This window comes from Ictidomys tridecemlineatus, chromosome 13, assembly GCF_052094955.1.
Source record: "Ictidomys tridecemlineatus isolate mIctTri1 chromosome 13, mIctTri1.hap1, whole genome shotgun sequence".
In the NCBI taxonomy this organism is placed as follows: Eukaryota; Metazoa; Chordata; class Mammalia; order Rodentia; family Sciuridae; genus Ictidomys; species Ictidomys tridecemlineatus.
Genome location: NC_135489.1, coordinates 34,251,961 through 34,278,115, shown reverse-complemented (window position 1 = coordinate 34,278,115; position 26,155 = coordinate 34,251,961). Strand labels below are relative to the sequence as shown.

At 50.5% G+C, this 26,155-nt stretch overlaps 1 protein-coding gene across 50 annotated transcripts in view; it reads right to left on the bottom strand.

The window, feature by feature from the left end:
- Window positions 1–26,155, bottom strand: part of Celf4 (CUGBP Elav-like family member 4) — a 291,322-nt gene that overhangs the window by 97,461 nt on the left and 167,706 nt on the right. The gene's annotated exons all lie outside the window — the stretch shown is intronic.

The window sequence follows — 26,155 nt, the reverse complement described above, 5'->3', positions numbered from 1 at the left end:
AGACAGATGAGGAAACTGAGGCCCAGTCATGCAAAGTCACTTGCCCAAAGATGCTCACCTGGGCGGCTTGGAGCCCGTTTGGAGGCAGGCAGTCCTGACTCAGAACCAGGCTCCTAATGGCCACAGTGTCCTCTCTGGGGAGGGATGGCTTCCCTGCTGGCTTGATATTGGTATTCTGGACAGGCATCTGCAGATCTATGATGCTGGAGCTCAGAATATGATACCCAAACCATGGCGCGCCAGCATGTTGAGTACTTTGAACTGAAGGACATTGGAAGAGCTCAGAAGCAAAGTCACTCTGGCCTTCTCCTGTCCTCCTGTCTATCTTCTTCTCATCCAAAATGAGTCAAAGAAACCAGAATTCCTCTTCCTCAAGGTGGGTCATAGACATCAGAACCCCTCTCCCCCAAAGCCAGCCATAAAACCTGGAGGGACATTCTCTTCTCTCTAGAAGACCCTCATTCCAGAGGTTTCCTGCCCCATTTCGGGGCGGGGGTGGGGGAGGTGAGACAGGCAAAGGACAGGTAGCCGATTATCAAAGAAAAGAAAATGGGTAGATAGCCCTTCCCTGTCAATGGGTTGCTAACAGCCTCTGGCGAAGCGGAAGGATCTGCACTTTTCAACCCAGCAATCACCTCCAGGATGACTCTCTTCTTCTTTTGGTCACCAAGGCAGGAGAAGAAAGGAAACCTAAAATCTGTGAAGGGGCAAGACACCCCGACTCCCTCGGGGGCACCAGCTCTGGGCCCCTTCCTCTCCAGAGGAAATAAAATCTACTTTTTTCTCTTGTCTCAGCATTTCTCCGGAGTTTAATCTTCAACACCAGGAGAACAAGGAGCCCAACCTGATTTTCAAGACAAGTATCTGAGCGATGCGCACAGAGAGACCAAGAAAAATCTCAACAGATGGCTTTGCAGGGCCTCCCCTCAGTCCATTTCCATTAATCAGACCTTTTTGTCCCTTCACATTTCTACACGGCTGTCCATTCTTCATGGAACCTATAAAAGTAGTTTTCCACGCATCTGTGTCCTCATTTCTGGAGGCTCTCATGTCACAGGGAACTTGGGTTAAATACATTTGCTGTGTTTTTCTCTTGTTAACCTGCCTTTTGTTATAGGAGTTATCGGTTACCCCTATGAGGGGTGAAGAAAGGTAGTGGGTGGGTGAGTTTAGGGGTCCACAGGGGGAGCTACCAGGTCTGGAATTGAACGGCAACTCCAATATTGTGAAAAATTACCTGGGCTTGCTCAGTCTCCCTGGGATCATGTTATCCATGTTGTCACTGTCCCTGTGTTGCTGTGAGGATCAGTGAGGGTATACATTATTTACCAGGGCCTAGCACCGCCATGACCCATAGTCATGGGTAACTCTAATTACTTACTCTAGTTAGTATGAACAGCCTTCCCCTACAGGGCCCCCAGCAATGTTGGACACACAAGAAATCTTGAAAAATTGTGCTTGGGAAGGCAGCTTGTCTAGGAAAGCCAGCTGTCCTTCGTACAGCTACCTTCTTAGTATTGCCACAAGGATGCTAATCTTTGGAAGTGTTGCGATTCCTGCCCTGGATTCCTGCCCGGCTCAGCAAACTTCTCTTTCCAAAGGGCAGAGTTGGGCCAAGAACTAACCTGGGATATTGAGGGTTAAAGGATGTTCCAGAATTAAAATTTCTAGATGGGTTTCTAGTTGGGGCTGTGGCTCCCCAGGTGCTCAGCCCCCCACCCCCCATCCATTCACCCTCCTGGTTCTGCTCCTCCCAGAAAGCTGGGGAGGAGCTTGGCCAACCGACTGGGCAGGCAAATGTGGGTAACTGCTGCAGCCTCGCTATTAGTGAAGTTATTTAGACTTCTGTGTTAATGACTTCCGAGGGAGGACAACACTCCTGGATATGCAAATCAAGCCAAGGCTGTTAACAAAATTAGCCTGCTTAGCTTAAGACCGCTCCCCTACTTGGCTTGGGGAGGGACCTGAGCCCCACCTAAGTGCAGTGGGGGGGCAGGGGGCAGAAGTACCCCGTAGTTCCTCTCAGCTCCCTGTTCTATTCTGGCCCTTTTTTTCCTCCTAAGGGGTCACTGCTGCTCATCAAGGAAACTTTAAGTGGCTTTTAAAGCCTTTGCTCACATCTCGAGGAAAGACTCCCCTCAGAGATGCCCAGCCAGGGGAGCAACCTGGCCCATTAGACAGCTGTGCAGCAGTGCCTGCTGGGAAGGGCAGGGATTCCTTCCCAGCTCCCGGAGGAAGCCTGGAGGGAGAGCAGGAGGGGGCAACCGAGAGCTTCAGAGGGTGCCTTGGGGGCTCTGAGTCCAGGACAGACCAAGAGGCTGCAGAAGCAGGAAGTGACAGAGTCAGAGGAACTCAGAGGGCTACTGATCCTCAATCTTGATGAAGCGACCAACAGCTCAGGGCAGAGCTGGACAGAAGGTCCACGAGGAGGGACAGAGGCCTGGCCACACCCCAGACTTGTCGTGGCCCAGACCCACAGGGGCTAGAAGGGATCTACCACTGGCATCAGATGCACAGGCCTCCCAGGCCAGATGCCAATCCAGCTCCAGCTCCAGCTCCAGCTCCGAGGTTTGTTTGCTCCAGCCTAGTGCCTCCTCCACCTCACACCAAATGGCATTTAAATGTTAATCAAGTCAGGGCTGCAGACAAACCCCTCCCCAGCGGCAGCGAAGGTCAAGGCCAAGCCTGAGAAGCAGCCCCATCTCATCTGGGATTGGAGATTCTGCAGGTCCTGTGTGCACAGGGCTCAGGGCCAGCCCATGGGTCACAGGGCTCCTAGGAAAGATCATGGCCCGCGGATGGGGTTGGGGTCAGGGAGCGCAATGGACACCCTTCAGCTAGGGCACAGGGAGGGCCATGGTTGTCATAGCCCAGGGAGCAAACTGACCCTGGGCTTCTCAGCGGGTCAGAAGAGGCCCCTGGGCTCCTGCTCTCCTTGCCTGCCCCTCTGAGCACTCTGACCCCTGTGTGTCCTGTGCCTCCCACGATGATCTTTCCCCTCATCTCTTGCCCGCCATCTGCTCATCTCCTGTGTATTCCCTCTGGATTTGCCTCCGGGGTCCTTCCTCTTCCTGCCAAATGTTGTTTCACATTCGCACACTTTGTAGGTGTCTTGGGACAGTTTGGACAGTTTCCTGTCTACACCATAGAACTGGTATTCATTCACTCAAGTGCCTCTCAGGAGAGGTTAGGAGTCCAGCACACAGTAGGCTCTCTCTGGGTTCTTCTGGTTTCTATCTTGGTTCTCTCCTCCCATTCTTCCTGAAGCTCTTAATTTCTTTCCTTCTTAGGCATTCCCCTGCGCACGGTGGAATTCACTCAGGAAGCTGCCTGCAGGGGTGGGGTGGGAACAGGAGCTCAGAGGCTCATCCTGCACTTTGGGGCCTTCACTAAGGGTTCTCAGTGGTGTGGGGAGGGGCTGGGTGAGCTTAGGTGGTGCTGAGTATGCTTTTGTGCCTTGAAAAACCCATTAGTAGCTTCCCTACCAAAAAAAAGAAGAAGAAGAAAAGAAAGAAAAGAAACTTCTCACACAGGCATTATTTTCATGTACAGAAATTTATCACGTACCAGGTTATGAACAAGAAATAGGAAGGAGGGAACACTTCCCGGGTATCCAAAATCAACATAATGAAAATAAGTACAGACATTTTTCACATGACACATCTTTGCAGGTCTTCTCTGAGAACCTGGTAACTCTTACTTTAGGCAGAATTCTAACAGGATTGAAAATTTGGGCTCCTAGCAAGAGTTTGCAGTTAGGATACTGTAAGGGAGGCAGGTGGCAGATGTCACTAGAGAGTTACACTAATAGAAGCAGAAGCCATCAGGCTGCCTCCTGATAGGAAGGATAATGGGAGGGACAGTAAGACCTAGGAATTTAAAAAGTGTGGGTTATCAGAGACCTGTGTTATCTTTGGATATTCAGATAAGTTATGTACTCCAGCTTCTTCCTAACCAAGCAGCAGAGGCTGGACCTGGGAGTTCTCCCAGCGGCCCCCCCCCCAACAGTGCACCAGCAGGCTCCTTGCCATTGTGTGCCCTCCTCTGTTCTGCTTCCAGCCCCTGCCTCATGCTTAGGACCCCACCACTCTCTGACCTTTTCTGCTCTGCCAAGGGTGTCCACTGCTGACATGTCTCCAGAGACACCTTCCTTCTGAAACCCAGGGCCTCTGGGAGAAGACTGAACACGGGATCAGGGAGTAGCCTCTTGGCTGGGAACAAGTTTCTTTGCCCCGATGAGATTCTCATCCTTGGATTCTTTCACAGAGAAAAGTTTTTAGGGATTTCTCATGAGCTTCAGGCACCCGGTCATTAGGAGCACCTGCTCTATCCCTAGCCAGCCTCCCTCTCTCCCTGTGTTCTTGTCATCCTCTCTTTGACCCTTCCCTACAGCCAGAGTCTCCACAAACATGTTGTTTTTGGTTTTTACTCTGTTTGCCAACCTGGGGTCCTGTCCCTGGGGCAGGAGAAATGGCAAGTCCTCTCAGTTCTCCTTAGCCATCTGGGAACTGGCCCATCTGTGTCCTGGGCTCCAGGACAAAACCCGGAATGCCAGATACTTCAAGCTACAGCTGGGGAAGAGAACAAGGAACCCAAGAATCTTAAGTAAGTAATTAGAGGGTCCAGCACTGGGACTCCAGGCTTGGCCCATGGGCATGGATCAGGTGAGAGATCAGGTGGCAGTGACTGTGACACTGAGGAGAGTCAGGCACCAAGTGCTGGAGGAGATAAGAGGAGGGAGGTCGGTGGGAACCCTCTGCAGTTAGTTGCTAACTCTCCCAGGGTGGTGGGAATCTTGCTGGGTCCGTGAGGAGGAGGGTTTGGGGAGACGGAGATGATGAGCAGGTTTACTGGGGGAACAACTTATGAAAGGTGGCGACAGCAGAGAATGATCTTACTCAAGTAAGAGGCAGGTGCTGGCAAAAGGGACCTTTTGGGATGGGAGAAGAGTGAGGCTGGAATAGGAAAGTCCTTGAAGGCAAGAAGCAGCTACAGGTACTTGAGCAGGTGTGTAGCCTTAGGAAGGGAGGAGTGTGCACCCCCATGCTGGGAAGTGGAGAGTGGGTTGGGTTCTTCCTGACATCCCTTAGTAACCCTTCTGGTGAGGGGTCAAGGGCTGGGGAGGGGTCTGGATGAGGCAAAGAAGAAAGAATATTTACTCCCTGGTCCCTGAAGATTTGATGGGGCAAATTTAAAACGAAGTCAATAGCTGGACACTGGATCAACTCTTGAAAATGATACTTCACATGGATAGTCATAAAATTCCACCTCTAGGCCCAGATAATCAATTGGGTAATCAGGAGCAAAGGACCCCTATTGACAGCGATTTGAGTGGACACAATCTGGGAGTTTCAGTAAGAATTTAGAGGATAAAGTTTTAGCGTAGCTTTAGGAAGAACTTTTGCTGGGCACAGTGGCACACACCTGTCATCCCAATGACTCAGGAGGCTAAATCAGGAGGATCATAAATTTGAGACTAGCCTCAGCAACTTAGTGAGACCCTGTCTCAAAATTTTAAAAAAATGAAAAGGGGCTGGGGATGTAGCCCAGTGATTAAGTGGCCCTGGGTTCAATCCCTTGTATCAAAAAAAAAAAAAAAAAAAAGAAAAGAAAAATAAGAAAGGAAGAACTTTCTAACCTTATATACAGGTGACTATGGAACAGAACATCTCCCCTACCCCCCACCTGCCTGCCCCAACTTACTTGCTGTGTATATGTGTTGTTGGGATTTGAACTCTGAACTTTGTACATGCTAGGCAAGAACTCTGCCACTGGGCTACCTCCCCAGCCAGGGACAGAACTTCTTGAAGAGGCCATGAGCTCCTTTCACTCGGATGCTCACATAGGAGAGGTCTTGGTGAGGCAATCTTTCTCCTCGTGTTCTTGTGACCCATGTAGACCATATTGAGGAGCATCTTGAGGTACATAGTGGGTCTGGCTAGGACTGGAAAAGCCACAGGGTAGACCCACAAGTCTGCTTCTGGTACAAAGCAGTCACTAGGCCAGGTCTTCATTATCATCACTGTTATTCGTAGCATCCATGACTGTGCCCAAGTCACATCTGGATGCTAGCTCTGTTTTATGCCAGGTCCTCTGCTACTTCTACCTGCTGGCTGAAAAGCTCACACAAGACTAACAGGATAGTTCCCTCTCCTGTTTCAGCTTTCAAAAAACGGAGACTGAGAGGTGGATGGGTCATGGGGCCAGCAGAGGGGCAGGGCCTGACCTGGACCCTGTTTTCTCCCACACTCCTGTTTGGGACCCTTGCCTGATCCTTTCCTGGCTCAGTGGGACCTGAGGCTCAGTTCCTATGGAGATGGAGCCAGCAGATGACAGGAGTGGGGGCACTCATCCCTATGGAACTCCTGATCTCCCTTAGGAATGAAGGAAGGAAGGATGGAGTAGGGAGGCGTCATTATCGTTGGAGGGACAAGGAGACTGGCTTGGAGACAGTGAACAGCACCCTTGGGGTCACAGAGCTTCTGGGTTTAAATCTCAGATCTGCCCAGTTCTCTTCTTCCCACTACACTCTGAACTTCCTTGCTGGGCAAATCTATCTCATCTGCACCCTGCTCCCATCCTACCCTCCTCTCTTCTCTGTGCCCCCACACATCTCCCTGTGTCCCATGGATCTCAGTGGCCCCTTCCTATCTTTTCATCTAAGAGGTGCTGACTAAGTTCTGCAGGATCCAGGGGTGGGGAGCAGGGATCCTAGCCTCTCAGAAGCCTCCACCTAGCTTTAGAAGCAGATCTAGGAGAGGAAACCTGGGAGGCTGCGGGCCCAGCCCCCTCCCAGGAAGGGACATGGGAGAATCCTGTGTGTGTGTGGGGGGGGCGTGTTTGTAGCAGGAAGGGGGAGATGAGGCTCAGGTGGTGGTGGGGCTTCCTGGAGGAGATGTGAGCAAGAGATGGAGGAGGGCATAGGTAAACAGGAAGGAGCAGCATGAGTTGAAGGGTGGGTGGGAACGGTGGGGGAGAAGAGCCGGCAGGAGACACACATAGGGAAGGAGGGAGATGGACCTAGGAAGAGAAGGGACAGGACCTGTGGCTCCTAATTCTCCCAGCCTTGGAGCTGCATATGTTCCACACAAGGGCAGGGGAAGTGGGGAGGGAGGGAAGGGATGTCTCCTTGTCCTGCATGAGACACTTAGGACAAAAGGGACAAGGGAGCCGCAGATGGCCTTCATAGGAGCTCTGGTGTTGGGGCTTAGCAGGAGCAAGATACAGGGCTGTTTCCATCTTTCCTGCTCTAGAAACATGGAAGTAGGGGAAGGAAAAAAATGTAAATCAAATCAGGGAGACTGTTTTTTTTTTTTTTTCCTTAAGAGAGAGAAAAGAGAACGAGAGCACAAGTGACATTTGGAGCCATAATACCTTAAAGTCAATATCATTACCTCTGATATTTACTGTCAGCTCGTGGCGCCGGAGAAGTGGGAAAGTTCACCCATCTCTCCTTACGCCAGCCGACTACGTTGCCAAGAGCAGCCTCCTCCCCACCCCCTTTGTGCAACTCCAGTTAATTGTTTGGCTGTGTTAACGCCCCACACCCCGCCAGTCTTCCACTAGGGCCAGGGGAGGGTGGGCTTGGTGCCCAGGCGGGGCTGTGGGGTGGCAGCCAGCCCTGGTGTCACAGAGTCAAGTTCCTGTCTTAGCCAGAACTCAGCCTGTGGGTCATTTGGGTCTCGGTGACTCCATCTGTAACCTGGGTATGATGAGACTCTCATCTCTGTCCCAGGACATAGGCACCCATTTATTTGCTTATCATCTTTCAGTTGAGAACTCATCCTTCCCTCACTTCCAACCCAGCTCTATGAATTTTGGGTTCCCTCCTGTATCCTCTGATCCCACCTCCCTCTTCAGCCTTAGCCTCCGCTGTTCCCTGCCAACTCCCTTGTTCTTGACCAGACAGCCCAGGTGCTATTCTTCCCCCACGCCCTCCAACTTGTGTTTGCAGAATCTTTTCTCCAGCCTTTACTGCCTGCTGGGCCCCTGGCCTTCATCATCCCTGCAATGGTGAGACAGCATGCAGCAGGGCCTGCTGGCTCCCCTGGGAGGGCTGAGGAGGGCATTGTTTCTCCCCTTGGCTCCTGGCTGGCCCCCCCTCCCACTCCCGTGCCAAGCTCCCATCCCATCCTGGCTGCCACAGTCTCTGACCATCCCTGTGCCCAGGGGCCTGGTTTGATTTCAGATCCAATTTTCTGCTATAAACTTCCTCCTTCTGTTTTGGCACCTCGCCTCCATCACTCTCAGCCAGCAAAGTCATTTTTCCAGCCTGACCCCCAGGACTTGGGGCCACATTGGCATGGAGGGAGCAGGCAACCGTGGTACTGCCCCCATATTACCAGTGTGGGAGCCTTGCCTGTTTGGTCTACATCCTGGTGGAGCAGTCACGTGCACACACAGATGAGCTGCCCAGGTACACCTGTGTGCTCTGGGCCTTATGGCTGTGCAGGTGGGCATGCACCATCTGTGTGTGAACAGGAGTGTAAGCCTGTGAGGACCTGGGAGAACACCTGGGCATCCCGGTTGGTGTGGGCGTGTGTGTTCCTGGTGCACATAAGCCTGCACACGTCAGCCCCTGGGCCCTGCAAACCTCGGGGGCATCTGCCTTAGAGGATGAGTGTTTGCTTGGGCAGCTCTGGGAGGGATTTCAGAAGAGGGAGGGGAGGAAGAGGCAGGCTGGGGTGATTGGCATCACCTTAGGAAAAGGCAAACATCCACTCCACAGTGGCCCCAACTGTTCCCCGTTTCCTTGTATGCAGTTCCAACATGTGATAGGTGATGTAGAACTTTCTCTCCCAGAACACTGCAGTGTTTGGGGGCAGTAGCAGGCAGGGCTCTGTCTCAGGCTCTGGAAGGACCCACACCTCTCCCACCCAATTGCCTAAAGCCCTTTCTGACCCCAGATGCCTCCTTGTCCCCCACTCACTGTAGCTTCAGTGTTTTCTAGAGCAATGGCTCTCTGGTCCTTCTGGGAAATCTATGAGTGGCTCTGGGGACAGAGTGTTAGCCTGTGCTCAGATGGGAGAGGAATGTAAGAATGGTTCCCTTCCTAGGAATGTGAGTGTGTTTTCCTAAGCCTTCAGCAGCAACCTGCTGCTCTCTCTCCTTGCCATACTCAAGGGCCGGGTATAATGGAAGGAATTTGCAATTCCTTAAACACTCTGGAATTGCCCCTACCTTTGTGTTGCCACTACCACTGCCCAAGTTCTGCTCCTTATTGTCCCACACCTATATCTTGTGCCACCACTCAACTGCTCAAAGACATGCTATGGCTCCCCAGTTTAAAAGGACGACCTTTAAATCCTCAGCCAGGCATTCATAGTCCTCTGTGGTTTGGTCCAAGTGACTTCCAGAATCACTGCTTCCTCTAATCCCATGCACACCTTCTTGTCCTCATTTCTGAGGCCCCAGTCACCCCAGCAGGTTTGAAGAGATGCTGCCCAGGGAAGGAGCAATGTCCCCTATGAGACCCCTGCCTATGTCCTCCTTGCCTTGGGGTACTTGAAAAACAAGAAGCCGCAGCTCTCTTCTTTACTGTCATTGAGCTGAGATTGCAAATCCTGACTTGCCTCAGCTTAGGGTTCCTTTACAACAGAAGGCACCTGTTTCTGAAACCATAGTGACAGGGACAGAGAAAGCCAGGAAGCAAGAGAGACCTAGACCCCAACCCCCAAGGCCTATAAGCTAATGCCCCACAAGAGCTTCCAGCTCCTAATCTAATAGAGCCTATCACAGAAAGCATCTCTGGGCCTGGTGCCTTTTACCCCTCCTTCTGTGGGTCCAGCCACTACCTTCCTGAGCCTGAGGAGAAGCAGGTGACCCTGACTCTCTGCTTGGTAGGGCCATCTTTCCCAGATTATATTACTAATGGATTATCCTGCTGCTCAGAAATGGGGTCAGGGCTCCAAATTCCCACCAGCCCTATGAACCTTGGTCTTGGATACTATGGGAATCATTCCAGTTAGAAGGCATATGTCAGGGTGAGGTGGTCCTTAGATTTCTCCACATCTGGTAGGATCACTGAACCCAGATGCATTTATTTTCAAGGGAATTTTGAGGCTATCCAGCCTCTCCACATCCTGACCCTAATCCCCACTAGATGACTCCTGCTTTGAAGTGCCAGGTTCATCTACCTGAACTAACAAATCCACTAAAGTGGTCATGTACCCCTTGAACAGTAAAGAAAGTTACCATACTTTTGTTTACCCCAAAACTGACTTTTGGTAGTGTTCACAAGAGTCCCTGATGCTACCTACCCTTTGGAGCCATAGGAAATAAACCTTTTCCTTGGAACCATCCTTGAATGACCAGTTTCCAAGTTGGATCACCTCAGCTTAGCAGTGCTGGTCCCTTAAGCCCTGTGTCATGTGTCATGCACATAAAGTTCTTACTATCATAAGAAGTTTCCTCTGAACCAAGTTTTGTGTGGTCTTTACCTAGTGTCTCAGAGGTGCCCAGAACTGGTTGGAATACCACCAAGAAGATTGGGACCAACACCTCTTCCTTCTAGACATCACACTTATCTTAAAACAGTCTAAGGAGCAATTAGGTTCCAGGGCAGCCAAATGATGTGGGAGGTTTCTAGTGAGCTGTCAGCAGCAGCACGGGCCCTTGGAGACAGCAGCTGCTTTTCAGCCATGCTTTCTCCTGTTCTTGCATCTGCACTCAGATTCTCAGCCCCAAGTGAAAGGCCCAACGATTCTCCCTATTGAACATCATCTTGTTGGATTCTGTCTACCACTTCCATCTCTCAGCTTTAAATCATCTGAAAATGTGGTCATTCTGACCGACATATCTTTAGCCGAGTCATTGATAACAAGGCTGCTTCTTGATTCTGGAGACATCTCCCTGGGTTAATGCTGTCTAATTTCCACTACACCCTGGGAACAGGTCTTCAACCAATTACTGTCCAATCTGATTCTGCTGTTCCATACCATTCTTTCTTAGTTACCCATAAGATAACTATGTAAACTTGCTAAGGATCTCAGAACTCAAATTGACTGTCTGTGAAGGGATCCAGCCACTGGCCAGTCTTCTTGGGGAGGATCTGGTAGATACCTAGGGCTGAGCACTCACACTCTATTCTAGAGTCTTGCAGAGGGATGACATGTACTCACTTGTCTGTTTCTTGGGAAGACACCTCTCTCTGGTGGAAATCAGATTTACATTTGCCTCTCTGGGGGCCTCACCATACCATTCCCATTTGCCAGAATTCCTCAAAAGTCATTAACCAAGAATTCAGCCAATAACCATCTACCGATCATGCTAGCAATGGGTATAAAGTTTATATTGAAACTTTTAGTAGAAAGCTAAAAGCTTCAAGGGGCAAGCCCTATGGCAGTTCATAGGATGCTGAGGTCTTGGGTGCTCTGTGGGTCTTCAGGGCTTGATTACCTGCCAGAAGGCCAGGGATTCTGGCCTCTGAGGATGTGCATGAAACCTTGGGGTTGGGGGGTGAGCTCTTTGTGACTATCTTGTCCAGCACGTGCCTCCTTCAGTACTGTGGCCACACCTGTCCTGGTAGAAAGATCCTTCCTTTCCACAGAGGCCTTGGACCGAAAAGATCCAGGTGTCTCCAAACCTGCTTATAGACAAGCTCCCTGTGCAACAGAATCCTAGTGTGGGTTTTCTTGGCTCATGGTTTGGTGGAGAGGAAGGGGGAGAAGAAGCCCAGTCTTGCTATTGGGAGCTGAGCTCTTGGAAGCAGGGTAGGGGCAGCCACACCTATGAGCATGACCAAAGAACTAGCCTGGGATGGGATAAAAACAGAGTCAGAGAGGGTTGGAGGCTGTACCCAGGCCATGCGATGGCCACAAGGTATGCCTGACTTGGGGTCCAGAAGAGATTACGTGACCATCACGTGGGGATGCAGTTGGTTCAGAAGTTCCTAAGCACGTCTTTCTCTATGTGTGTGTCTTCTTTTCAATGTGCAGTAACAGCTTAGTTCAGACAGTAACAGAGCATCTTCTCTGTGGCAGGACCCTGGGCAAGTATGTTGGGAGACGTATTGAGGGCTGGTGTAGGAGATGTGATCCAGGACAAGCAAGAGTCATAATTACCAGGCGAGGGTTTAAGCTGAGAGGTCTTTTTTTTTTTTTTAAGAGAGAGAGAGAATATTTCCAATATTTATTTTTTAGTATTCGGTGGACACAACATCTTTGTTTGTATGTGATGCTGAGGATCGAATCCGGGCTGCACGCATGCCAGGCGAGCGCGCCACCGCTTGAGCCACATCTCCAGCCCAAGCTGAGAGGTCTTGAGTCAACCCTCATTGTACAGGTAGGATGCCAAGGCAGCCCAGAGACACTGTGGTCAGAGTGAACCCCACCCAGTGAGTGGTGACAGAGTCACAAGGCCTTCCCTGCTTCTCTCCCTGCCCTTCGCACCCTAAAGTTTGAGACAGGAGGAAACTGGCTCCTTCTCTTTGCTGGATGATGGGGGCTCTGGTGGCCTGTCAGCAGCAGTCAGCAAGTTGCTCCTGAGGGAGGGCTTTTTCTATACCCACCTATGCCCTGAGACTCACCCTTGGAGGTTTTAGATATGGAGGGGATGACTGGGCTCTTGTGTGCTCTGACTACCCTGACCACAGACAGCAGTATCCCAGACCCTGGCTTTCCCCAAACACTGAAGTGTAGAAAAAATAAACCCACATGAGACAGTCTCCTGCTCCTTATGAGTCTTGGGACAAAGAACGTGAGAACAGTCCAGGTGCTAAGTGGCATTACCTGGGATCGGATAGGTGCACCTACTCACTTCATCCTCACCACAACCCTGTGAGAACCCACATTTTACAGATGAGGAAACTGAAACACAAGGGTCAGCAGTGTGCCCAGGGCCACCCAGCTCCAGAGCCACCACCTCCCTGAAATAGACATTCAGACTGAGAAGAGGTGAAATGACAGAAAGGAGGAGCGGGGGAGGCTGACCAGGGAGGGCATGGAGCTGGCCAGTGCAGGACATGGGGTGGCCCATGCCTATGTGCTCTGGCCAGGGCCAGGAGAAGCCCAGGTGTGTGTGTGTGGGGGGGGGTAGGGGCAACTCTCATCACCATAGCTGAGGGTAAGCTACCCACCGTCTCCCAGATGCCAATGATCTGTAGCTGCCTGCTTAACAGCTGACTTAATTGAACAATAATATTGGGAAGTGATGAGCCACCAAATCTCAGCACCAAAGGGGGATGAGGGAGGTGAGCGGTGAGCTGGGAGTATGGATTTTACTCAAGTCCATAGCAATTCACAGGCTAGAAAGAGGTCTGTTCCCAGCTTGGAGCTGTCCAGCTCACCAGGCCAAACTCACCAAGCCACACTTGGGGGAGAAGTTCCCACCTCATACCCCCAACCCTGCCCTTAAAACCTCAACAAGGTGAGTTTTCAAAGGCAGGTGGTCAGCCTGGGAGGCCTCAGCACAGCAGTCTGGGGTCTGGGTGGCCCTTCTCCAGTGCTCGAGCAGCTCATTGTCCTGGCCCAGCGGTGGCTCTTCAGCTCATCCCGTGACCCCCAACTCCTACCTTCTGGGCCTTGTTCCTTCCCCTTAAGGAGCCACTCCTCTCTGAGCTCCACCTTCTCAGGCAACGGTGGGGCTCACTGCCTGTCCTGGGAGTGGTAAGGTCTCTGTAAGGTCAATGTCATGCCTGTGCTCCTGGTCTGGCCCCGAGTGCATTCAGGGCATAGCACTTACCAGGTGCTTCATCAACCCCGGGAAGATTGTCTGAATCAGCCTTGATGAAAAGTCTCAGGAGAGTCATAGTGTCCCTTCTTGCCCGATTTCTTTCCCTGTGAAGGGTGACCCCTCTTGAGAGGAAGGCACAGGGTGGAGAAGTATTGTTCTTACTCAGTGCTGAGTTCAATTCTGCCCTCTGCCTCTTACCAGTTCCCAGCTGAGGGTTGGTGGCCCTGGCTGAGCTGCGGCCCCTCCTTCTTGCACAGAGGAGGCAGCGAGCTGTCAGGTGGTTGTGAGATGCCACATGGAATTGTGTTGTGGTGTTCAGGGCCACTGATGGGCCAGGGCGCTCCTGCAGTTAAAGGATAGTGTGCATGTGGGTCTGTTTTGGTTGGTGTGAGGGGTGTGTCTGTGGTGTGGGGGCCTCTCTAGCCTTGGACTTGTGTCTTCAGGTTGAGCATGTTGGAGGTGACCATCACCTTTGGCTGCAGCTGGCCTGGCCAGGGGCGCTGTGTGCTGGGTGGAGTGAGGCAAGAGAGTGTATGTGTGTGTGTGTGTGTGTGTGTGTGTGTGTGTGTACTCACACATCCTCCAAAACCTCCTTGCCGCAGAGTATAAATATTTATACAGATACCTGCCATAAATCTCCCCCCTTGGCAAACAAATGAATTGCAAGGTAACTTTGGGGGTTTTAGGAAAGTGATGGGTTTGAAGAGCTCCAAAGAAAATAAGGGTCCATGGGATGAAGCAGGCGGCAGGACAGTTCTCAGGGTCCAGGACAGGTGCTAGCAGCTGGGTCACTTCCAGCCTTCAAGGCTGGTCCCAACAGTGAAAGGGAGGGACATACCTAGTAGAGACCTTCACAGACTGAACTCTGGTGGCAGAAGAGGATGAGTGCATGAATTATCCACCAGAGCTGGCATGTGCTGACCACTGACCCTTGCAAACAGCTGGACCCCTGTGTCTTATTTAACCTTCCACACCCCCATGACTTGGAGAACTTATTTCCATTTTGCAGATAGGGAAACTTGAGGCACAGAGAGGTAAGTGGCTTCCTTGAGGTGGTAAAGCTGGGACGTAAACCTGAGTCTTTGTGAGGTTAGAGCCCTGGCCCCTACCAGGAAATCATGCTGCACCCACACTCAGCTCTTGGGAGATAGAGGGCCAAGCAAGTGGGATGCAGCTGAGGCCACTGTGAAGCTTCCATACTCTTTTTACTCACCCCAAACATCTGTCTCTGATGATTCTCTCTCTGTGCTCCCAGGTCCCAGACTTGGGCCTAAGGGAAGCATGCCTACTCCGGCCCCTCCCCATGTGCCGGAGGAGACCTCTTTAATTGGGTCCACAAGAACTTTATTACTGGGTAGCTAGTTCCTTTGCTTTTCCTGTAACAAATTATCCTAACGATGTGACCCGGGACCAGATGTTAATTGCAATGGAAAGTAATCAATTTCCTTTACTGAGCACAGACTTGTGGGCAGGTTCGTCAGGAGCAGAGACAGGCTTTTTAATGAGGAGGGCACCTGAAGCATCCATCCCAGGCTGCTTCCACCTCTTCCTCTGCACCACCTCTCAGCCCTTCCCTCTAGGGACAATGCCCCGTCCAATCCTTTCCCAGTTGACTTCTCCTACTTCTGCAGGTCATTTCCCTCTCAGGGTCCCATACCAGCTCCTAGGGCTCCCCAACCCCCATGGAATCAAGATCAAGCTCAGCCCTCCTCCTTCCTGGCCCTTGAGGCCACTATAATCTGCCCAAACCCTGCTCTGCCCTGGTTATTCTTCTCTCCCTAGCTGGGACGCCTTTGCAGCCCAACCTGGCCACTGAGCTGTCCCTGCAAACAATACCTCCATTCCCACTCCTTGCTTTCTCCTTCAACTCTGCCACTCCCTAGGTCTATGCCACACTTCCCCCATTTTTTTTCGCATGGCTCAGTCTTTCTCTGGCCTTCAAGATTTCCTAGTCACAGTGTTGGGGACTGGAGAATCCGGGGAAGGCTGTGAAGACACTTTGCTGAGTTGTTAACCCCCTCTACTTCTGTTCTGCAATGATGCATGGTCCCCAGGAGCCTGGGGCTCTGGGTGGAGAACCAGGGTCTGGCCTCGCCTGGGTTGCAAGCCCTGGGGTCTCTGCACAGCATTTGCAGGTCCTGCTGACTCATTCCCAGGGTATGGGGGAGGGCAGCTCCATTTTGCTCTGGCTGAGCAAGAGTGGGGGTCTAGTTTATGCTGGAGATCAGTCATGCTGATGGACATATCCTGGTGTGGGCTCTGTTATGGAATCTATTTAAAAGAATTGCAGAGGCTCAATTTGAAAGAAGAGCAGAGTCCCTCCCCACCTCTTGGATGCACTTGGTGGCTTTTAATACTGAGTATTTACCTTCAAGTGGGTGTACATCAAGGAGCATTCTGGGGAGGGGGTGAGAGGGGAAGGGGAGGTGGTTGGAGGAGGGAGGGAGGTAAGAAAAGCCAGGAAGAGCTCAGAAAGGAGTTGGGTCGGAGGTGGGGCTGGGAGGAGCAGGGCACAGGACCTGTGTGCTGGCCGCTGCCTGGCTTCTGGTCCCCTAGATTGAGCAAGGACAGTCCCCCAGCTTCTCTAAAGCTGTACACCCCAGCTTAAGGCCCTGTGCCTACCCAGCACAAAGGCACCTCAGCGAGCTCCAGCTCAGGCTGCACTTCAGAACCATCTGGGGAGTTAAGAAAAAGAAAAAAGAAAGAAACAGCCCCCACTCCTGACTAATTCAACCAAAATTTGCACGTGGGTCCGTGGCATGGGAATTGTTTTTAAGCTCCTCGGGTGATTTTAAAGCTCGGGCGCTGGATGCTGAATAGGGTTGGGCGGGTGCCAGCTGAGGGCTGCTTCTGAAGGCATCAGAAAGGAGAGGGAGGTACAGCACTGCACGGAGGAAAGAGCGACAAGAGAAGCAGGGAAAATAGAACGAATGTGAGCAAATCCGGCTTAGGACCTGATTCTTAGGGCTGCACTTTGAGGGGAAGGTGTGTTCCTGAAGAAGTGCTGGCACTCTGCCTCTGGGGGCTGGGTTAGAGGCCAGAGCCTCTTCCAGCATCTGAACTGGCTGATTCCTCTTGGATGGGAACTTGGAACGGAGGGCACAGATAGGACTGGACTCATTCAGCCCTGGTGGGGCTGGCAGCTGTATGGTGGGGGCGGTTCAGAGTCTAGGAAGAGCAGAGACAGGCAGTGTGCACAGGAGGGGAGGGGCAAGGGGTGACTGCAGAGCCACAGACAGAAAAGGGGGAGAAGGGGGAGGAATTCTAGGGCAGTGGAAAGCAGAGGCCCTGAGAGGACGGAGCAGGACCCTTCTCATGCACCTCCAAATCTGGACCAGCTGGACTTTAGGAGCATCCTGCAGGGTAGAAGGTAGCTACAGCTTGTTCCCTTCTATAAACTAGAGGTTAGCTCCATTCACCCGAGCTCTTCTCACATGGGTGAGTCTCTTCCAGAGGCTAGTGGAGAAGAATGACCCCTCCCCTCCCTGGCCACCCCTTGCTTGTTGCTAGGGCCGCAGGAAGTGGGGATGGACCCCTGATTTTGCAGGGCTGACACCTGGACAGGAGAAGCAGGGAGGAGGCAGTCACTGAGAGGGCTGCAGGGGTGGCCAAGGACAAATTCCCCCGACTTTACAATTTCCCTGTGAGTCTACAATTCTATTAAATAGGATAATGGATTTTAAAATGCCCCGAAAAGCAGAGAGCGCTGTAAGATGGGCGGCATTATTGTTATTAACAACCGCATTCTTCTAGAGCTTAGAGAGGAAATAAATCAGACGATGCTCACAACAAGCACGTCCCTTGGAAGCATTGTTGCTGTGGAGTAAACACAGATAGATTATACCCCCAGATTAAAGGAAAATGGCACTTGGGGTAAGTGCGCTTTTTACATTTTAGGATTTTATGGAAGCCCATAAATGTGGGGAAAGGAGGTCTAAGAGGAGCACCTGATGTCAACCACGGCTGAGTCATGCAGGCAGGGGAACAGCAGCTGTGGGGTGTGCTGCTCCCCAAAGTGGGCATAGGGGCAGCATGGAAGGAACCAGAAACGCAGCCAACACCTGCAGTTCCAGCATCAATGCACCTTTGCACTGTGTGAGGTTGACAGGTTCCCTCCTCCCCACAGAGGGGAGTAGTAGGAGAGAGACAGACAGACCAGCCCCACCCTTACTAACCTGCTCCCTCTTCCCCGTTCTGCAGGGTCTTCTTGCCTGGGTGTTCAATCTGCCATCTCCTCCACTTGCTTGGTATCACCTGGGGTCCTGTGTTCCTTTGTCCCATCCTGGCTGAGACTTGCTGCTCTCTAGGTTTGAGCTAGATGTCTGCCCTGGAGGGAGAGGGCCTTGTCCAACTGGTCACCTCTGTCTGCCCAGGACCTGATCTAGAGCAGGCACCTGATGGGGGCTCTGTAACTGTGAGCTGAATGGAAGACTAGATGAAAGGATGGATGGATGGGTGCAGGCTCCCTGGGGCAGGGGCTGTCTTTGCCTTGTGTTCCCCTTTGGCCCTGGAGTGGCATTCTATGACCACTTCCCATCCCTAGCCAATGGCCGGTGCTACTGAGGAAGTGTATGGAGGCCGAGGTGGGTCTGCACCCTAGAAGGGACTGCTAGTCTTATTCTTTTCTCTCTTACCTCATTAAGCTTAGCTTCCAATTACGTGTTAATGATGCTGGCTGCCTTTTGAAGGCTGGAGTTTACTGCAGTGTCTTTAAATTTAATCACGACCATAATGGCCAGCTCTGGCATCACAAATAAAAGGCCATGAGGGGGGGAAAATATATATATATATATATATATGTCTTTTTTTTTCTTTGCTCTTGAATGAACTAGCAAGATCTGGGGTCCCACTAAAGGCAGAAAAGTCCTTCAATGTCTCCTCACCTGAGAGAACTTCTAAGAAATTCTAAGAACTGTCCTCCCTAACCTCAAACTGGGCTTTCTCTACTTCTCCACTCACAAATGCACTGAGGGCTGAAGAATGGACTCAAAGAAGGACTTTCTGTAGGCCCTAGGGCATGAGCAGAGCTGGAAAGGGTTCTTCTGAGACAGTGGCTGAATGTCTTGAGAGATCTGTGACTGGCTCCTGGCTGTCCTCTCACCTCCCTTGTCGTGAGCACAGCACATGGACTGGAGAGAGGCAGAAGGTGGATTAACTTCCGGCTCTCGGGGAGCTTCTGTGAGGAAGACCAAGTTGCTGTCCTGCGGTGGGGCCCTGCACCCCCTGGGACTCACCCTCAAAGCATTGTTGCTTTAGGGAACTGTGGTTTCAAGGCCAGGCCTCGTGCCCATATTTTCCACAGAGTCATAGACAAAATTTCAGATGCCCTTCATCTTGTCACCTCCCCTTCTGCCCAGTCCTGTATTTGGGTGGAGCCCAAGGGTGAGTTACTGAGGACAAGCTAAGAACCACTGTGATTTTGGAGATGCAGAAAGAGGCTCCTCTGTCCTTCCCTCCTCTTGGGCCAGATGTCCTCCCTCCCACGTCTGCCAAACACCACACCACTAACTTCCCACTTTGTCTGCTGCTGTCCCTTTGGGGAAACTTCTGCCTTCCCAGAGCCCATGCAGTGCTGAGACTTTCTCTCCCAGGCCTTGGTCTGAAGGTTTATGTGCAAGCTCTCGTTACCCATTACCAGGGAGCCCATCCCCACAATGTCCTTGCCCAATTCCACATGCATGTCCTCCTCTGTATCCTGGCCTCTACTACTCCTGCCACTCCTTACAAATTATCCACCCATCATCCTTCCATCCTCCCTCTATCCATCCATTCACCCCTCCATCCACCACCTATTATCCATCCACCATCCATCCACCTGTTCATTCACCCATCTGTCCATCCATCCATCCATCCATCCATCCATCCATCCATCCATCCATCCATTCATTCATCGAACAACCAGTATTGAGGGCCTACTTGATGCTAGGCCCTCTGCTAGTGCTGGAATAAGTTCTGTTCCTAGCCTCCTGGAAGCCATATTAGAGCAAAGAATGTAGAGAATCTGTTAGCAATTATGTCACAAGATGGGGACAGGCTTCCTGGAGGAGGTATTCTTTCAGGTGAGTTCTATAGGACAACCGGATGAGGCCTGCACCCTCCATATGGCTTGGCTCAGGGCTTCTGGCACTGGGCTTAGATCACCTGGAATGCTAAGGCTGTGTCACACCACATGGAAACTCTGGAGGGCCCGTGGGCTGCCTTAGGTGGGAGTCTTGCAGGTGCCCTAGGGTAGGACTGAATACCCTACCACACAAGAATTACTCTGGAGCAGGAAGTTGAGGAGGGCCTCACCTTGTATTGAAATGGGTTTCTGATGGCATGGAGGTGGCATCTATGCCTCCTCATCTCTGCCCAATGCCCAGAACAGGACTTGGATGCTGAAGGTTTTGGCTAAGCTGACAGATGTCTCGTGACTGATTTGCTGATGGGGGAGATACTCACGGACCCCCTGCTGCCATCTGGGTTAAGGCTCAGATTCCTATTGGCCCCCAGCACCCCCTCTTCCTTCGCTTGCTTTCTGCATCCCCAGAGAATTCACAGCAGACCCACTCTTGTCCTGTGCTCAGCCTGCTTGCTCTTCGTCATGGGCAGACTGACCCTTGATGGGTCACTGATGGGCCCAGTGAGGGTGAAGAAGATGGGGAGTGGCAAACCAAGGGAGCCTCCACTGCTCCATGCCTAGGAGAAGGAGCCTCCAACCCATAGCCCACTCTTCACATTCTATCTTTTGGCCCTTCCTTCAATCAACCTGGTAAGAAAGTTAAAGCAAAAAGAAAAGCACCAAATGTTAACAAGTCTAGAGCTCTCATGTACAACATTATGGTTAATAATAGCGTATTGTATGCAGGTGTTTTTGCTAAATGAGTAGATTATAACTGCTCTTGCCGCTGGGGAAAAAGGGTAACCATGTGAGAGCATGGATATATTCATTTATTCAAATATAGTAACCATTTTACTATATATGTTTCTTATGACATCATGTTTTATACTTTAAATATACACTACATCATTTATTTTTGAAATGGTACAGAGGGGTTGGGAGTGTGGCTCAGGGGTAGAGCATGCATGAGGAACTGGGCCCAATCTCTAGCACCAGAAAAAAAAATACATAGTAATGGTATGTTCATTTAAGTAAATAAACAAAAATTTTAAATTTTAACAAAAAGTCAGAAAATATTTATTTAGAACTTACATGCTGGCCCTGATTGTTCTAAGTGCTGGGCATCTATTAACAAAGATCATTTTCATAGAGATGAGATGGGGGACATTCTGCCTTCTATTTTGGGAAAGTTGAGGCACAGGAAATCAGAAGATTTTCCAGGCTTCTTTTTTTCTGAGCTGGTATCTGCAGTCAGGCCCACCTGGCTGTTCCCTCTCTCCAGCCATTCCCTGGCTCTGCTTCTCTTGGCAGGAGCCCTTTGTAGGAACTGGGACATGCAGACCCAGGGAGGTTCAGACTTGCTGTGTCCCTGGCTCCACAGCTGGTCCATCACCAAATCAGCCTCCATCTCATGCTCAGCAACCACAGACTTGGGGCTCCTGCTCCTACACCTTGTACCTTAGATGTGCCAGGAGAAGGCAGCACAGACTGGCCAACAGTTTCCAGAGGTTCTGTTTGTCCCTTCCAAGTGGTCAAAGCCGGGTGAATTCACACATGTGCACATGCTCAGGCTCATGCAGGAGGAATGCCTTTTCCATCTATAATGGAACTAGCAAGCAAGCCGCCTCTCTCCACAACACAACTGAACACAGAAGCAGGAAGTAGGTCATAAAGGCCCCTAAGGCTTATTAATCCCTTCATTGATTCAACAAATGTAAAATGTTTACGGTCCATGTATTAAAACTCTTGTGTACTTTGCTCATAGAAAACCCACTCTAGGGCTATTAACTGCTGGTTTACCAACAGTGCTGGCATCCCACTCCCCTCTGTAGAAAGGTGAGTGCCATGATCCTGGGCCAGATGGAGCATGGCGCACACCCACTCCTGGGTGACCTGGCGAAGTTTAGCTACTCCACTTTCCATCTTCAGAGCTGACTGGCCACTGATTTAATCAGAAGGGCCCAGAGGCACTGAGAGAGGTCAAGGCCTGGCAGGCAAGTTGAGCAACGGTTATTGGGGAAAGCAAGAAGCTTAAGAAGGCAGCTGGAGAAAATGGCCCTTCCTTTCCTGGGTTTGCTTGACAGCATCTCCCTGTATGAGGACAAATGGAGGTTGGGGACACTGGTTTTTGTACTGAGTAAGAACCCCGAGCACTCAGTGCATTTTGGAAAGATGTTCCCTCCTAAATGTTAAAATGAAAGTTTAAAAGTTTTGATGCTTGAAGAAGGCAACTCTCAGCCAGCTGAAAACGCCATCACACATAATACTTAGTTTCCAGATGGTTCATGTTTAATACAGGAGTCTGTAATATACAGCTCCGGGACTTTTCCTCCCATGCCAAATGCCATGTGGCATCCACAAGCCACTCCTTGTTTTGCAAAGCACATTCATATCTGTTCTCTTGTTTGCTTCCCATGATAGTCCTGAGAAGCAGGGAGTTAGGTGTTAACCCTAATTTACAGAAGAGGAAATAGAGGCCCAAAGTGTTGCAATGCTTGTACAAGTTATGGCCGAGACCCATGACAGGATCAGGCCTCCTGACATCTTGTCCAGGGCACTTGCAATTTCTTGAGCCCTCTCTTTGCTAGCTAGAAAGGTGACAGACCCTCAGGAACATGGGAAAGCATGAATTCTTTTTAAACCTACTATTTCTTTCCTGTTCATGGAATTCAGCTGCTCCTCAGCCTCCCTCCAGACACACTCTGCTCTTCTGGGCATGATGCTGAGCTTGTTCTGCCTATTCTGTAGCTAACTGTGAGACTAGGCAGAGATGCTAATCCTGGGCTGGGGGGCTGGGGGTAGCGGGTCAGGGAGAGGAGAGATTGATGGGAGAAAGTGTTCAGGTTGGCTGGTGGGAGGGGGACAAGTTTGGCTTCCTTAGTCTTGTTAGCTGGCTTATAGGGGTGGGGGAGGGGACACTCTCTGTCCTTCCTGAGCTGCTAAATGCTGTCACAAAAACATTTATTAATATGCAAATTCTAAGTGGCAATCTGGACCCAGTCGGGTTGTGCTAATTTGCACATTAATATCTGTCTTCAGGCTGGCCTCAGCTCTGGAGAGGGAGGTGGTAAGGCTGGGAATAGGGACTATGGAGGGAAGATGCAGGTGGGGCAGGGTGGGGAGGGGTACGTGTCAAGGCGAGCAGGGACCCAAGCCAGCCTGCAGTGGAGGAACTGGGAGGCGCCTAGCTCAGCAGGTTTGGACTGTGGTAAGACAGGCCCCAGTGAAGGTCTATGGCTCCCACTGGCATCTGGAGGTCCCCTAGGCCATACTGGGATTCTTATAAGTAAAGGAATGCCGTAGAAGACTGAGCCCACAGAGGGTGGTGGTGCCAGGGAGCAGAGAAAACAAAGGTGCAAGGAGAAATAAATGAAGAATGTCATGGTCACTTTGGCTGGACACAGTGGTCGCTTGCATTCCACTCTCAGTAATGGGTACCTTTTGGGCTCCCAATTTACTCAATCCTTCCTGGACATGTGCCTGTCCTCCCCACAGCCTACCCAGAGAGGTGACCCCATCTCTCTCTTTGTCAAAGCCACTAACCCTCCTTCATGGGTTCTCTCACCCCCATTAAACTCACTAATGGGTACCGAGCCATGCATCTCAGAGTTGTGAGGTCAATCTCCATTCTAAAACTTCTCTCCCTTTGTTCATGTACTTAAAAATTTTTGATTGTGTGTCTTTTTTTTTTTAATTAAGAAAACATGATCACCTCCAGGGAGTTTTGCAGAGGTAGTAGCAGCAACAATGGGATCATCAGGAGAATTGGGGCTAGTGTTGTAATTTAGTGGTGGAGTATGTGGTTAGCATGTACAAGGACCTGGGTTTGATCCTTAACATCAAATTAAAAAAGAGAAATGGAGAGAAGGACAACTGCTATATTCAATAGCTTCTCCCAACTTATCTTGTCCACACCTCCCTGTTAACCTGTTAATTAACTATTAAGTAGTTAGTCAGGCCCCTTTCTCCCCTCCAACTCCCCCCAACCTCCTGCTCATCATTCTTCAAACATCACCCTGTTCATGAAGCCTTCCCTGACATCCAGTTCAGAGTGTTTTTCTATGACATTGTGCCCACACCTACAGTTTTGTTTCTCTAATTGTTTCATATGTGAATCTTGTTTTCTCCACAGTACCTGGCAGGGACCAGACCTGTGGTCTGTTTTCAAAATACTTATTCAATTTTCCAAATATTTTCATCACTTGACATATCTCACCTTTTAAAAGCCTATGAAGTCAGCAGCCTGTGATTTCTAGACATTATACTCATAGAGTTCAAATGTAACATTATTACTACTTCAAAAGTTTAGATTCAGGGATTCCTTCAATCAAACTAAACTAAACTTGCAATTCTAAATGTGGCCACTAGGTGGTGATATGTGACTTGGCCTAAGGCTCCACTATGGGTGTATTACATACCTTTAGGTGTTATTAGCTATACTTTTACTGTAGATCTATTATCCCCAGACCGTGAATTAATTTTTATCTTTATCCTATCTTTTCTATTTTAATTTACTTGCTATTAGGTTCAAGCACATTCCCCCGGCCCCTTTGGGCCCTTGCAAAGAGCATTTGCTCTGATAGGACCTACGGATATACAAAGAGAATGGTGATATCATGTGATACGTATTGAACTCAAATGTTGTGGAAGCTAAGTAAAAAAATAATTAACTCAAAGAAGGGGAAACCTTCAAAGAAGAGGTGATATCGGAATGAAGTAAATAGGAGGAAAAAAGAGTTTGTTGAAAGTGTACAGGAAGAGAGGGACCTTCAGCAGACTGAGAAAGAAAGACAAAATGTGCAAAAAGACAGAAGTGGTGACAAGGGAGGGATAAGAGGCCAGGTGGCAGAGGGGAGAGTGCCTGAAAGAAGAGCAAGTCTGGGGGCTCTTCGGTAGCACCAGGGCCAGGATGTGATGGACCTCTAAGTCCTGGCCCTCACTTGCAGAGGAGAGGCTGAGGGGTGGTACCTAGGAAAAAGACACTTCACGTTTAGAGGGGCTGTTCGGAGGCAGAGCAAGCCAAGACAGCATTGGCTTTGGTGGGGGACCCTGAGCTGGGGCCCTGCAGGTCAAACTGGAGGCAGGCTTGAGGAGGCGGGAGGATCCCAGAGTCAGAGGAGAGACAGTGAGGTGGCATGGGGCGCTGATGACGCTGAGCTGTCCTGATTTGGAGGCAGTGTTGATGATGACACCATTAACGAAGAGAGGGAACACATGCTTCCCCACTAATTATCCTTAGAAAAAGTCAAAATAGAATTTTTGATTGAATTAAATTAACTTGAACATGGCGTCATTAAACAAGAGATTGGAAAGTCTGACAAAACAAGCCCATAAAGAAAAAAAAAACAACAACCAAAAAACCAAACACCTAGGTACAATTCAGTCCCATTCTCAATAATCTTTAACTGTTATGGTCCTAAATAGTTTCTCTTTTCCTAAATAGTTTCCCCTCTAGGGTTTCAAAGAAAAAGCCCTTGACTACACGCTCACCTCTTCACTTTGTTCTCACACCGCAGGGTGTGTACAGAGTGGGGTTCTGTGAATTCTCTTCGCATTAAAAAGCTTTTATTACCTTCTATAGGATAAGTTTGTACTCTCAGTGACCTGAAGAAGACACCACCAACAGGAAAAAAAAAAAAAAATCAGAGACTGTGCCTCTCATCTGATCCTGACTTTCTCAGCTCTCAGTTGGAAAGAGCGCATTAGGAAGGGTGTGTTCCCAGGTCTGAGCCTGCTGCATGGGGCTCTCCAGCCTGGCTGGTCCCAGTTGGGGATGTATGTGTATTATTTTGATCCTTGTCCGAGGTATAGATTCTAGCAGCCGAAGGAGGGAAATGAACCCGCCATCGTCTCGTTCCTTGTGCTGGGCATTACTTGGCTTCTAAGGCTTCTCACAGAAACCTGGGGCGGCCCCTCCTTCCCTCCATCCAACTACCTTCCATTTGCTGGCAGCCAGGGACATCCTAGAGGGTGAGTCTGGGCCAACTGAGACTCACAGTGAAGCTACACCCAGGCCTCAGGGCCAGGCCTTGCTGCCCTCACCCCAAGGCGGCAGGGGGCCCTCAGATCCTCCCCCTGGGCCCTGGCTGGCCCTGCATGGATGGTCTGGGTGCCTGAAACCACAGCCAGCCAACTGCTTCCATCATCTCTGAGTCCCCTCAGGGAATCCTTCAGGAAGCAGGAGCCCCTGCTCCTGAACCCAAGACAAAGCCAGGCCCCAGCTTGCCAGTTCCTACCTGCCAGAGACCTAGTGCAGTTATTCCTTCTAATCTTGGTGAGCCAACCCAGAGACACTGTGAACTCCAGGAGACTAGTCTGGGCCTTTATTTAATGAGTGATCAGATGTCAACTTCAGCACATTTGTGAGACTTGATCCTGAGGGTG